Source organism: Dicentrarchus labrax, unplaced genomic scaffold, assembly GCF_905237075.1.
Source record: "Dicentrarchus labrax unplaced genomic scaffold, dlabrax2021, whole genome shotgun sequence".
Classification (NCBI taxonomy): Eukaryota; Metazoa; Chordata; class Actinopteri; family Moronidae; genus Dicentrarchus; species Dicentrarchus labrax.
The window spans coordinates 1281244-1295758 of record NW_026136716.1 but is presented as its reverse complement, the minus strand read 5'-3'; the positions used below and the strand labels follow the sequence as shown (position 1 = coordinate 1295758).

Below are 14515 nucleotides of genomic sequence, written 5' to 3'. Positions count from 1 at the left end.
TTTACAAAATTCACTGGAGGTTTGTTAGTGTTTTGTTAGTTATAGTGACTTTTATGCTAAAAAGCAACTAGCAACAAATTAAGTGACTTAGTCAAACCATCAGAGAAAAAGTGAGAAATATGTTCTAGTGTTATTAATTCCCATTCATGCTGCTTAGAGTAATCCCAGCCAACAGTGCCGGGGTCTCTACCTCTCCTCTTGGGTCATGTGCAGGGGCAGGTTAGAGCTTCTCTCACTCTTTCTCTCTGGTTGTCTGGATTGAGTTGTTCCTGTTGCTTATATGTAAATAGTTTGAATGAGTCAACGAAGTAATGCAAGTTACAGAAACAAAGTTATTAAACTATATTCTTTGTGTGGAACGAAAAAAGGAGCTTAAATTTGGGACAGTGGTTGTGAAGTCTGGGACAGAAGGTAGAATTCAGGACAGTTAATTTCAGTCACTGGTTGTAATGTGTAAATATGCTGCTGGGTAGTTTAATTTATAATTAAACATCATATTTTAGAAGCTCTTCACATGTTTTGTGTGCAAAAAGCTTAATTTTTGCAGTAACTAAAGCTGCAGTAAAGTAGAAATAGAAAGTGGCACAAAGAGAAAATACTCAAGTAAAGTACTTAAGCACAGTATTTGAGTAAATATACTTTGCATTCCACCACTGGTCTCTCTGTGTGAGTGCAGTGCTTACAGCTGCAGACAGGGGGCAGTGTTTCAGTGTCTCAGACTCACCAGGGTTCATACTGGATGTGTTGGATATTGACAGAACTGCCTCCAAACCTGTGTTTCTGGGTGTGTGTGTGTGTGTGTCTGTTGTCTTGTGGACTACAGGGGATAGTAACAAATCGGTGAACTTTAGCGTGACGTTGGTGTTGATCAGCGTGTACCTGCGTGTGTGTGTGCTGTGTAATTATCGGCCGTTGCAGCTTTGGGAAGCCAGCAGCCATCATAACAAATTAGAGCTGACTGCCAACCGCATAAAGATCGACTTCCCCGTCCTCCCCCCTGCACTCACCCCCCAACGCTCATTAGTCAACAGAAGCACCTTATAATTACTCCCCACATGACCCCCCCACCCCACCCCCAACCCCAACACACACTGACACACAGTGTGTACAGATATGCTCACAATCACAGACACATTTTAACCCAACAAAACACAATAAATACATGCAAACAAATATATTTATTCTTCATGTGCACAGCAGTAATTGGACACTGTAAAAATACTACAAAGTAAAGTGACAAATATCCAGTGAAAGTACTCGAGTTACACATATTTTAAAAACATACGCACTTGTTATGTTTTTTTACGATATTTATAGCTTTAAAAACTATAAAATACAACTTTAAGTCAACAAATTAAAACATTATAATAACTTTTCACAGCTCAGAAACTATCAGGCTCTCCAAGTACCACCATAATGGCCGACGTTAATCCATAGCAGCGTAGGTCGACCCTATTCAGCTACTGACAGTTCACACAGGAGGAGGTTTATTCCTAATAAGAAGATTATTTATTAACTGTAAACGGAACCAGTTCAAGAACCAGAGCTATGGTGGAAAAGGGCTGCTCCTGGTCCACGATTGCAGTGTTTTCATCTGACCTCCGCCCTGTATCTAACCATCACAATTTAGCTCCTAACTGATCGTGGATGTATGAGAGCACTATGTGCGTTAAAAACTTATTTTAAATCATATTTGTTATACATAGTTCAAAGCACATTTTGTAGTATTTATTTATTTATTTTTTTTATGTTTTTGTATTGTATTTTGATTTTTTTTTTAAATTTCAGAGATTCCTTCACCTACTACTAGAAAACCAGCAAAACACGACTTCAGATCTGGTGCACAAAACACATGTTAGTGAATGAATGTCAGAACAAATACATTTTTATTAAATTTGAGCACACAAATTGTGAAGGTTAGTGTCTGAAGTCAAAAATGATTTCACAATTTCCTTGTTAAAGCAAATGTAGATTAGAAGTGATCAAATGTGTGCTAACAATGCACGGCGACTATTTGCTTTGCATTCTGTCTGAATCCACCTTTCTTGTCTGCAGCTGTACGTATAACAACCATCTCAGGATTTTGTGCATTTAAAGTGCGATTTGTTTATTCGGTTTAGACGCCATATATGACTCTGTATTCCTATGAATTAGAAAGCACAAGTATTTATAACAGTAACACATACAAAGTGTTGGCTGCAGTCACACTCATGTAAAACACATCCGTCCGCACTGTAACCCAGCCACACTGACTCACTGATGCTGAACACACACTCTCACACACACTCAGAGCGATCTTTGCGTATTGACGTGCCATTAGCCCTCCTCCGTCAGAGCACTAATGCTTTTATTGTTGCTCATGTTCCTATTTATTTATGAATCTGAAGCATGTTTCCCCCCCTGAAGAGATTAGAGAAGAGGTCAATATTATCTCAATTAACCCGCAACGCTCCACTGCAGCTCCATCTCTCTCCCCCTCTCTCCTCCCTCTCTCCCTCCTCTCTCTGTCCTGTCGATAGTATTTATCAGTCCATTCCTTAAGTGGCTTGCGGTTTGTCGTTTCACCTCCATAAATCCCTCCTTTCTGTCTCTCTGTTCCCTCCGTCATTTCTCTCTACCTGTCTTCTTTTCTTTGTGTTGTTCTCCAGCCGTCTCTCCATTTGTTTTTTCTTTCTTCTTTCTTTTCGTCCCTCCATCTCCAGGAAAAAAGATGTGATGAATACTGATGGGAACCTGTTTAGTTGCATATCATCCCCCTCTCTGTCATCATAGCAACTTATGGAAACACAATGGCCTCATGTGGTTCAGAAGAGACAAATAAATGTAATGTAGAAAAAAAACACAAAATCAACCAAAAACCATCTCTGTTAGTGTTTCCAACAATCACCAACTCTGGTTTGGTGGAAATAAATCCTTAATTCACAGACGTAGATGATAAAAACAACAGTTTCAGTCGGAGCAGACCGGCTATGTAAACAAACCACAGAGAGGCTGCGATACAACACAGGCAGAGGGAGAGAGACACCATGTGACTCTGTGTCTTTATATAGAGAACAGTTTTTTGCAGATATATTAATGATTTAAATCTCACATATAACCTTGATATTACTAGATCTACGACAAGGAATTAGGGGCCCTATAAACAAATAAAACAGCAGAATGTCAACATTTAGATCTCTGGGACTCCGTTGCTGACCAATAGTGTGAAAATGAAACACAAGACAACATAAAGAACTCTACAGTTTTGCCTCAAACTCACACATTTTCACATTTTGCATCAGCAGATGTCAATGAAATGTCAGCTGCTTCATTAATGATGTAATCTTGTCACATCCTCTTGAATATATGAAAGTAAAATACTGATTACACACATTTCATTTATTTTAATTTAAAATCTGAAAGAAAACTTCTTGCGCTTTCCCTCCTCGTTTTCATCTGTCTTTATCTTTCACATAAACGTATCCATGCATCCTCCTCACACACACTGAGAGGAAGGCGTGGAGGTTTTATGACAGCTTTATGGAGTGCCAGTGACGGTCTATGAAATGATATGTAGAAGCTGTGGTACCGAGGTTACATTCACTCACTGCTCCTCTGAAATTACAAATCAACCTGGGAGACGTCAACAAGCACTAGAACATATGAGGGTTAAATACATTTAAATACACAGAACTGATGATATACGGCCGCTAATTACTATCATGTGTTGGTCTTAGTTGTAATTGTAATTTCTAAGAAAATTGTCACCAGTATTAGAGATAATTTTAAAACATTCAAATGAACTAAAATTATAAGCAGAATGTAAATAAAAAAAATAAAGCTATATGAAAGACATCTAGTCTTAGCACGCTAATCAGCTAGCCCTGGGTCGTCCTGTCCATACCACTTTGTACCTCAAGAGGCCACAGTGAGTCACTGTAGCGTCTGCCTCAGACCAACACGGAGCTGGTTTTCTTACTGGTTTTGACTCCTGGCAACTTGGGGCTGACGTTGCCACAACCCCTGCTTGCGCCCGCTTGCCTTTATCAAGCTTGTAATAAGCATGTCATAAAATTTATTTTGTGCAATCAAAGTTTCTAAACTGCCTCTCAACAAGAAGTGCAGCAAACTATCTGGAGTTAATGTTTGGTACAGCGATGTTATTTAACTACAAATGTCATGGTCACCACCTCTGGTTTCATAGTAAAATGCTTTTAATGTGAAGAATATGCAGAAAGTGATGGCGTAGTATGAAACAAAGCTACCTAAGTCTGGCTTCTAGCCGATATGGTGCCAGAAGATCGATCTGTGGCTGCTTCTTCTACTGTTGCTGTTTATGTCAAAGCAGAAATAAAACATGTGCCACTTCCTGTGCACAAGAGTCAGTGTTTATAACAGAAAATGAGTCGTATGAATCGGCAGTAGAGCGTGAAATGAGGCGAAAAGTTAGTCTCTAGATCAAGATATTCTTACAAAAAAGATCTGATAAAAGAAAGAATTCAGTCAAAGAAAACAATGTAATTTAAATGATTTTCAACAAACAAGTTAAAGGGGAACCTGTGGGGTTTAGATTTAATCTAGTTGTATTCTGTTACATCACTTTAAATACCTGAAATCAAGCCTTTATTTACACCGAGAATCTCAACTATAAATCGCTAACATGACACAACTCCTCCTCATCTAAGTGCCTGAAAAGAGCAGCGACAGAAACCTGCGTAAAAAGAGGGAAAAGAAGAGGAATAGGTTGAGGTTGAGGTATGGGAAAAGGCCGGTGGAGGCTTTGTCCAGGCGGCAGGAGGGATGGGAGTGGGAGGCAGAGAGAGAGGGGAGGTTGGGGAGGGGGGAGGCTGATGGATGGAAAAATGCCTTCCCCTCGTGGTCTCTCAAGTGAGTAATAGAGGCCGAAATTTCATTTTGCAAGTGGCTGATTTAATGATCCAAAGGGTAATTAATGGCCTGATTATCTTAATGTTAAATATGGCCAGCAGCAATTACGCTGACCTCCTGTCTGTCAAGGTCTGGCCCCCCACTCCGCCTCCCAATTAGGTCCTGTTTGGAGGTTCGGGAGGGGGGATGGATGGAGGGAGGAAACTGGAAGAATAAGGGTGAAAAAGAAATGGATAGGAGGGAGAAAGAAGGAGGAGGAGGACAGGGAATTGAATGGATGGAAGGAAAACAGAAGCGAAAGGTATGAAGAAAGCAAAAAGGGGGGGAAGAACAGATGGAAATGGAAATTTAGGGATCGGAAAAGGAAGAGGAGGAAGGAATTTGAAAGGGAAGAGAGTGGAGAAAGAAAGGGAGGAGAAAAGATTGCAAGACTGGGAGGAGGATGGATGGATAGAGCTAGGAAGAGGAGGTGTAGGGAGGGAGGTGCATTAGTATGGCCGTCAGTATTAAACACCTCCATTTCTTTCTCTCCTCCACCCTCCTCCCCTCCCCTGTCGACTTCCCAGTCGGACCGGAGGGAGGAATTATGTTCGGAGAGATCGCACCTCGCCTCCCCGGCGCCGCCCCCGTCCAATGAGATATGTGACAGGGCCGAGCCCCGCCATCTCCAACTGTTGTCATCATCTCTTTATCTTCTCCTTTCCCTCTCGTTTCAATCCCCCGTTCATCCTCCTCCCCGTACGTCTGCCCACAGCGACGGCCAGTCCAGGTCTCATTAACATCAGCGAGTCTCAGCGAGGATGAGGAGGGGATACTGTCGGTGTTAATCGTTCTAGGGCTGCAGCTCATTGCTGCAAATACAGCGTCTTGCCACGCCTGTTCAGCACTACAATGCTTCATTATGAAGAGAGATACTTGTTGACAAGCGTCCCTTGCAGTGCTGAAGACAGGGGACAGCAAGAACAGGGACTAAGCTGTGAAGCTCGGAGGGTGGTTACAGTGTGGATGAACACCAACCGTGCCAGCTCTGCTGTGCCAGAGGGATCCCGTTCTCCCTGGTACAAACTACAAAAAGACTCAGCCATCCTCTAAACGTTCCCATTAACCTCTGGCTGCCTACGGTCAGCCGTCATCACCTCAGCTGGCATGGTCGCCCGGTGCCGTGCCCCAGCTGATGCCACCGCTGAAGGGGCTGCTAAGTTTGGGCATGCTGCCCATCGTGGAGCACCCAAAGGGGCTCGCTGGCTAAGCCAGCACTGCTGCAGCACCCTCGGTCCTTAGTTCTTGGCGCCACAGCTCATTGTTTTAATTATGTGTCGAGTGGCGCATCAACACCAGCACCCAAGGCCTGCTCAGGCTCTGTTTGACGCAGCTTGTTAGCAGGCCTGAGCAGACAGGAAGTGACAGCGATGCTAATCCGGCCTCTTGGCCACCGGACTGAGGAGGTGGTTGGCGGCCATGTGCCTCCTGTGTCCTCGTACTCCCGCCCTCCCCTCATGCCAGCTACTGACCTTTGGCAGTCTGTCGTAGAGGGTCAGCATCTTGGCCTGTTTGTGTTTACACACTCAACTGTGCATGTCTGCAGTCTTTGGCCATTGTTTGCTGTATTCATCTCTATGAGGAAGGAAATCATGAACCAAAAAGGATCCAGTCCTGCCAAAAACAGCTTCTACAAAACCTCCAAAAGAAGAAAACAAGAAATTACTATCATTGAAGTTTTGTTTCCAACCAGTGATTGTTTGCAGAGTTAGTACTGGCAGGTCAAGTTTTCCTGAATATATTACTGCATGTCTACAGTTGCCGAACGAATATTTTAGCTTTTAGCTTCAGTCTACATCTCTCAGTCATTTCACATCTCAGATTTTTTCTGCAGTGGAAAAAGGTCTGTTGTTGTGCTCATTTATGGCTGTCTCCCTGAGGACAATCAGCACTTCGAAGGCAGGATTGAGAATGTGTCAAGAAGCATGAATGTGATTGATGTGGATTTACAGAAATAAGAACTCGACATGGCAAACGTTAAGTTAACTTCTCTGGAAAACAACTGAAACTTCTGTGTTAACACAAAACGATATGTCCGTCACTACTGACTGGTTAAAGCAAAATAAACCATCTTTCCGAACAAAATTTTGCAAATGTAAGCACTTACATAAAAAGACAATTCAATTTGACTATCAAGCTACATTTTCACTTAGATCCTAAAAATGAAAGGTCCAGTGTTGTAACAGAAAACTCACAAATGTGTAGAAAGCCTGTCAATAGAAAATAATTTGTTAGAGTTGATGAGCGCAGCAGGAATCTTGTTGGGGTCAATGTGCAGCGTGAATAATAGGACGAGGTAGAGATATGCTGGTACTGGGGCTCCACACCTTAATTAGACAGCAGAGAAATGAGGCCGGCTAAAGAATGAGCGCGCAGGGCTACATATCGCAGCACCGCCGCTGCCGCCGCCTCGCCACCACACACTTAACAGCGGGCCCCACATGACGAATGCTTGGCCAGTAATAATTCAGCAGCAGGTCTGTCGGCGCTGGGAGCCAGGAGAGGGGAAAGAATAAGGGCCCTTTATGGGAACAGATTAGTCTTGTTCCCCCCTAAGAAAAGGCCAGCGCTAACAGATTTAAAATTAGACCGGGGGCTTTTAATCTGGGCCGGGGTGCAGGTGCGGCGGCTGCCCCAACATGGCAGCGGGATTGGGCTCAGGGGACCAGATGGGGGCGACCAGGGGGTGGGAAGAGGCGGGCAAGGGGCCCACATCACAAGATAATTGCCCCCCAGGGTCAGAGGCAATGGTGGGGGGTGCAACCTCATCCTCGCACCCCCATAAAACCCAAACTCATATCAGTCTCTCACACACACACACCCTCCCCTCCTGATTCTGTGATCATAACACAGATTGGACTGGTGTGATTTGAGATGGACACATGCCACATCAGAGGCCTCGTCTGCTGCAGATCAGGGAGGAAATGTCATTGGATAGTGATGCAGTCTTGGTCTCGCTATTAGTTTAAAGGAGGGACAGCCCACGGTCGACCGATGTGGCTTTTTCAATTTCTGATGCTGATATTTAGAGACTAGGGCTGCCGATGGCCAATATCTAATAATGATATCAAAACAACGACAAGTCGTGTCGGGCCTTAATTTGTTTAGCAAAAATGACCTAAAATGATGACATAAGATCTGATTTCATAGCTCTTATGAAAGGTTTTGATGCAGGTTGTGATGCTGTCAGGCTTTTTTTTTTTTTTGAAAATTGCTACAATAGTTGCAATTGGAAGCAACTTGTTCCAGAGAGAATTAAATTACAGTTTGTTCACATCTTCACATCTAGAAACAAGGAAGTGAGTTTGGAAACTACAGTAATTGTTCACATTTGGGGGAATTTTGCGGCTGTGATTGGACAAAACTGTATTATTGTGCAGATTTCAAGGGCATTGGTTGAATTTGTTAATAGCTGGAATCTGAACACTGCAAAAGAAACAAACAACCGTTTACACAGAATATCTAAACCATGTGAGATATCTTTAATAATCGTTAAACAGAAAAGGTCTCTGCCAGCTGTGGTTAAAGTTCGCCTTTAAGTTCATCTGGTTTATTTCCAGCCAGCATGTTTCCTGACCCGTCTGATTTCAGGTTACTTTAACAAAGTAAAAGACTAAAATATAAAGAACGAGAACAGACAAACGATAAAGATAAAAAAATAAAAGTGCTGCAGGCTCTAAAAATCAGGACTTCTAAAGAGAGAACAGTAAAATAAATAAGGTAAAATCAAGAATAACTCATCTGAATTACTATTACTTATATTACGAGCAGCTAATGGGCTAAAACCATTCATTTTTGTCATTTAAAGTCGGAGATAATTTCTACAGAAATATCAACTCCACCAGCATTGGACCCACGTTGTTCAGGTTTGTGTTCAGGTTTTATTCACACAATCCTCGACGTTCCAACATAAATGGCATCATGAATAAATAATCTGACTTTGCTGTGAGATTGGACTATATGTGTTTGTTTGTGTGGGATTATGTGAAGGCCTGTGTGTGTGTGTGTGTGTGTGTGTGTGTGTGTGTGTGTGTGTGTGTGTGTGTGTGTGTGTGTGTGTGTGTGGTGTGTGTGTGTGTGTGTGTGTGTGTGTGTGTGTGTGTGTGTGTGTGTGTGTGTGTGTGTGTTGCTTCCTGTGATCCAGCGTGTGCAGATTGAGCCGAGCTCCGTTTCATCTGCATCAGTTAACTAGCCGATCCCCTCCTGCCATCATCTCTCCGCCATTATCTACAGCCCCTGCTGATATGAGCCGGCCCCATGGCCTGCATTTTAAACAGAGCGCGCGCACACACACACACAGAGCAGGAAGCAGAGCCTCCTGACAGGCAGAGCCAGCGCAAACGTTGAAAAATAATTGGCCCCTACATTCTAATTCATCTGTAAAAGGGAGGCCTTGATTAAATTAGTCCTAATAGACATTATTTTGTACATGACTGCCTCGCCGCTGCCCGTAACCGCGTCCCCCAACTCGCCTAACAAGCCCTCCAATTTACTATTGACATTAAGCCGGCTGACACGAGCCAATCACCGGGCCATTCATCGTTTGTCATCACGGAGAGGTTATGGTAATGCGGGCTAAAAGCACAAACTAAATGTACATTCTTTATGCCTGAGTCATCAGATTAACCTCGCTGTCCTCTGCCCCCCCCCTCCCCCTCTTATTTTAATAATGAAGAAATAAATAACGCTCTCTACATGCCGTGACTCTGTCCGTCCTCTCCCCGCTCGCCGGGGCCACGCTCTGCTCCTGCGGGGGCCGGCTCCCGGAGCAGAAATGAATCTGCGCGCCGACGGTAAGAGCTCCCCCCCTCCCTCCCTTTGGCTAATTGGCTCAGTTGGCAAATTGCTCATACGATAAAGAAAAGGGAGAAGGGGGGGGGAACTGGAGTTCTCCTCGTGTTTGTGGGTAATGTGTTTGGATTGAATGGGTTCACTGCGAGCCGTGGCCGGCTGGTAAACATTTAGACACTTCACTTTCCAAACATTGTCCTCGTGTATTTGGGAGTTCTGCTAATTCACCCAGCGCGTTTACAGCTTTGAAATGAGCTGCGAAGGTTTGCTGCGTCTCTGCGATGTTTACTCCCCTCGATGCTCCCGTCAATGTACTGAAAGCTGCAGAACGGACAACACGATGCACAGACTTTAAGAAAAACACTTTTTTTTATCAGGGATGCAACGATAAAGTCCTCAACTTCCCATTTGATTTGATTTGGACGTGTGATTACAACACAAATAATACCCGATAATATTCTTAGCTTACAGCAGCAAATGTACAAATACTGCACAGATACTTTAAAGCAACAAAACAAGTACCTTTCTAACAAAACGAGACATTGGAAGACTTTCTGGCCCTGTTTCTGCATAACACCCCCCCGTAGTCAGGCAGGTCCACTCATCTGCGTCCAGCTAATCTAGTAGGAAATGTCAATGGCTTCCCCGGCCACGAGGCCTGAGCTGTCAGGGTCAAATCTGCTGCTGCTGCCTCCTCTTTCACATCACCGACAGGAAGACCCAAACAATCTGGAGCTTTTTCGTACACTTCGTGGTTAAATCTGACTGCTGATATTTTCCCCTACAGGAGTCTTACGGCCAAAGATCATGGTAGAATTTAACTTCTGAGAACTTCTGACCAAAAACCTTTTGAAGAAGTCAGGGTGGTTCCATTATCGGGATAATCGTGAATCAGAATAATGGTGAATATTCTTACTTGACTTGACTTGGAAAAGCTGTCTTGCTTGTTAACTTACAGTCCGATATTTAGTCCTCATCTTTCCACTCAAGCCATGGCTGGATGGATGGATTCCGAACTAAACAACAACAGAGGGATGACGTGTCTGTGATGCAATGAAAGATAGTTTCTTAACAAAATCTTTAAGGTATTCCAGTATTTTAGTAGATGGTTATCAGGATAATATCGTGAATTATTGTGGTCTGAATGATATTGAAGTTTTTCCTGCTTACTCATAGTGGGAACTGTTGGGTCTCTGTAGATAATTTTATAAGGAGTACGGTCTGTTAAAAAAGTGTCCTAAGATAACTTTTGTTATGAATTGGTGCTATACAAAACTGAATTAAATTAATAGGGATAGGAAGTATTCAGATCGTCCAATGCCTCCTCAGGGACTTTACCTGCGTTTGAACCTGAGAAATCAGGGATTAAGTTAAGTGTCACAGTGCCGAACGCTTCAAAGCTCCAGGACGTCTTCCCAAAAAAGATGTGAATGTGCAAGACTTTATTCTTCTCTTCTGTTGGAGATCAAGGTCTGACTTCATCCAGTTTATTTCCTGATCCTGTTCCATCTCAATCCCCTTTCCGCTCCCGGATAAATATTAATAGTAACCGAGCTCCAACAATCTCGTGGTTCTTTGAATGTTGATCGTGCTGAGACTTCAGTTTGTGGATTTATACTTGCGCACGACGGATTTCCTGAATTTCTGTTTGATTTTATTGGTTTTCTCATCCTGCCCCGATCATGACAACATAATGTGAAATCACTCTTGTCCTGAGGGAACGTGGCAGGACCCCCGGGATTCCCGATCCGACATGTAGACAGTTAATTATCAGTTCAATTATCTGAATGTGACCTCAGATCTCTGGTTCCCTAATTGATCATAAAGTTGCTGTAAAGATTTTTAGATTAGCGAGGTTTTCTACCGCCTGCTTGCCCCTCTCTCTCGTACTTCTTTCTCTTTGTATCCTCTCGTCTTCCACCTCTTTTTCCTGAAACCTCCCCCTTTATGCTCCCTTTTTTTGTGTCTGTATGGCACCGCTGGAGCATTGCGTTTCAGCCCAGAGACCAGCTTCACATCGGTTTGGCCCATTTGTCTTCCACCTCCATCTTCCTCTACCTACTCTTTCTCTCCTCATTTGCATCGTCTCTCTCTCCTTTTTTTATCTCTGTCCGAATTAACCCCTCCACCTCCGTCTAGCCTGAGTCTCCTGGCTGATTTCAGTCCAAACCCCCCCCGCCTCACCCAGACCTTTCTCACCCCACCACCCTCCCTTTAATTATCTGTGCCTATCCAAGGGCAGCTAACGACCTGCTAGAAAAGGCTAATTGATTTCAGCCTCTTCTCCTCTTTCTTTCCTTTTGTCTGTTCGCTCCTGCTGTAAGATCGGATAAAAAACAAGGCGAGCAGGTCTTCTGGATGAATTTTAAAGCAGAATCAGAGCTTCATTTTGCTCCTCACCTTGTTAGAAAGCCTTCGCCTGTGTGACGGTGATTCATCTTAAATGCACATTAGGTCGGGCAGTTAGCTGATGCTCTTATCCACGCTCTATCTATCTATTAATCTATTAATTAGGGGGCTAATTAGGCCAGAAGAGAAGCCACTGACACCATGTCACTCTTAACCCCGTTTCCTACCGCTCATTACCTCACACACACACACACACACACACACACACACACGCCATCCTCCAGACTGTAATTAATGACGGGCTTTAACAGCAGCGAGTTGGCTCATACATCTCATCTCAACGCCGTAGGCTGAACTCAACCGGAGAACCCTTTCTGTTTTAAACTTTTTCTTCCTTTATTTTGTTTGCTGTTCTCACGTTCATTTTATTTTGAAGGGAGGAAACGGTTTTAAATAAATGGATAAACGCCTGCTAGTTTAGACAGTATTTCTGCTTTGACCATAAATCTGTATGTCATTTTAAAGGTTATTAATGATTAGTGCTCATTTTCTGAATTGAGTGCAGAAATAATGTATATATTCTATAGTGGAGGTTCTGGTTGACTATATAGATAAACTGAAAAAAACGTAACAGAAATAGTGACTTCTTTCCATCTTTACTGTCAAGTCTTGACTTTAAGCAAAGAAAATATACTCTGTGCTGCTTTAGTTGCTTTAGTGTTCTTTGTTTTAATTAATAATTTTGAAGAGAAAATTAGACTTTGTCAACATGCAATATCACATAGCGGAACATCACAGAAGATAGAGGATAAATAAAAAATAAAAGCACTAAAGGTCCTTTTATTTTGGGACAGGCCTTTAAATAAGGTTAATTTTTAGGTGATACATCATCTCTCCATGAATATGCTCTGTTTAGTTGTTATTAAAAAGCTCAACATTGATACCCAATTAATTAAATCAATTTAATCTTTTACTTTTTTCCTGCTCAGTTCGGCAGTAATCTAGGATTTCTCCAACAAGCTGCATCCTCTCCAGTCGTCATCCTATAATATCTAAATAGCTTTTAACATAATTTCATTCATATTTTAACGTTTAAGACCAGAAATTATTGGACTCTAATTTGTGTCTCTTCGGGTCTTGTTTGGTGGTAATTATGATAATTAGCCTGGTGTGATTATCGGGGTGTGTGTGCCGGCTTTCAGCTCAGTGTCAGTGCTCTGTTTTGGGGTCGTGGACAGATGACCCCTTTAAACACACACACACACACACACACAGAGTGAGGAGAGGTGGAGCAGCTGGCGGGACGTCCAGCGGTGGTCAGTCAGTCGGTTCAGGCCAAACACCCTCTGGCTCTGGACGAACAGGAAACTGTGTGTGTATGTAAACACAACTGGACAAAGCAGCCGGTCGGGGGGAACGTAGACACTCACACACACACACACACACACACACTCTGAACGCAAACACACACACAAACACACAATGAGGGGTCTCCTGAGCTCAAACAACAGGCAGGAAATCAGAGACGCACAGTGGGCCCAGTGTGGCTCCCTGAGTGACCCCCAAACAAAATCACATTCCGCCCCAATGTTTCCAACGGCGACCACAACCCGACACCACAGCGCAGCGGCTGATGAAGCTGTCAATCAACAGGTCCGCTCATCAAACACCGACTCGTTTAAGACAAAAAGAGCTTTAAATCACAGTTTTAAAATAGGTTTTCTTTATTTAGTCCGTCTCTCAATACTGTCTGACTTCCTTCCTCTCGGCTCCGAGCTCATTGGTTCCTACTGACGATTTAAATCTTAAGAAAACAGCTCACAAATATTTAGCTTAGTTTTTAAAAAGGTGGTACTCAAAACAGATAATGTACATAATGTGTACAATGATATGTGTTGGATTGCATCTAATTACACATTTAAAAAACATATAAAAAATAGATAACATTAATTCAGTATACAATAAAGTGAAAAATGGTTATTAATTTAATATTTTCAAGCCTCCAACTGATGAAAAATCGGGTTCACAGTAAGTAAAAACAAGTAAAATACAGAATTTTCTGGTTTTAAAACCCGAATATTTTAAGAGAAAATTTAACTATAATACTTTATTAGTTTATTTCAAACGTTCAAGTTTGCCTTGAAATTGGGTTTTCTTTCACTTTTTAATAAAAATATTAGTAATAGTTTAATCGACCATATATGTTTCTCTTTCTGTCCCCGTTTTACATCCCAACTATTGAATTGAATGAATGAAACATTGCAGACGATATTTGCACAGACTTGGTGCCTTGAGATAAATATCTCACGGCGTATTGTGGTTCTGCAATGTTAATATCTGAAGCTACAAACTAAATGTGAGAGTTTTTAGTCTCACTTCATGTTGAAAATTGGTCTTCAGATAGTGTGAAAATGTTTCTACTAATGGTCTCAGATCAGATGCTGCTGTGTGTTAAAGGCAGTGGATGTAT

At 42.6% G+C, this 14515-nt stretch overlaps 1 protein-coding gene across 6 annotated transcripts in view; it reads left to right on the top strand.

Moving 5' to 3' along the window:
- Positions 1-14515, top strand: part of agap1 (ArfGAP with GTPase domain, ankyrin repeat and PH domain 1) — a 135540-nt gene that overhangs the window by 111921 nt on the left and 9104 nt on the right. The gene's annotated exons all lie outside the window — the stretch shown is intronic.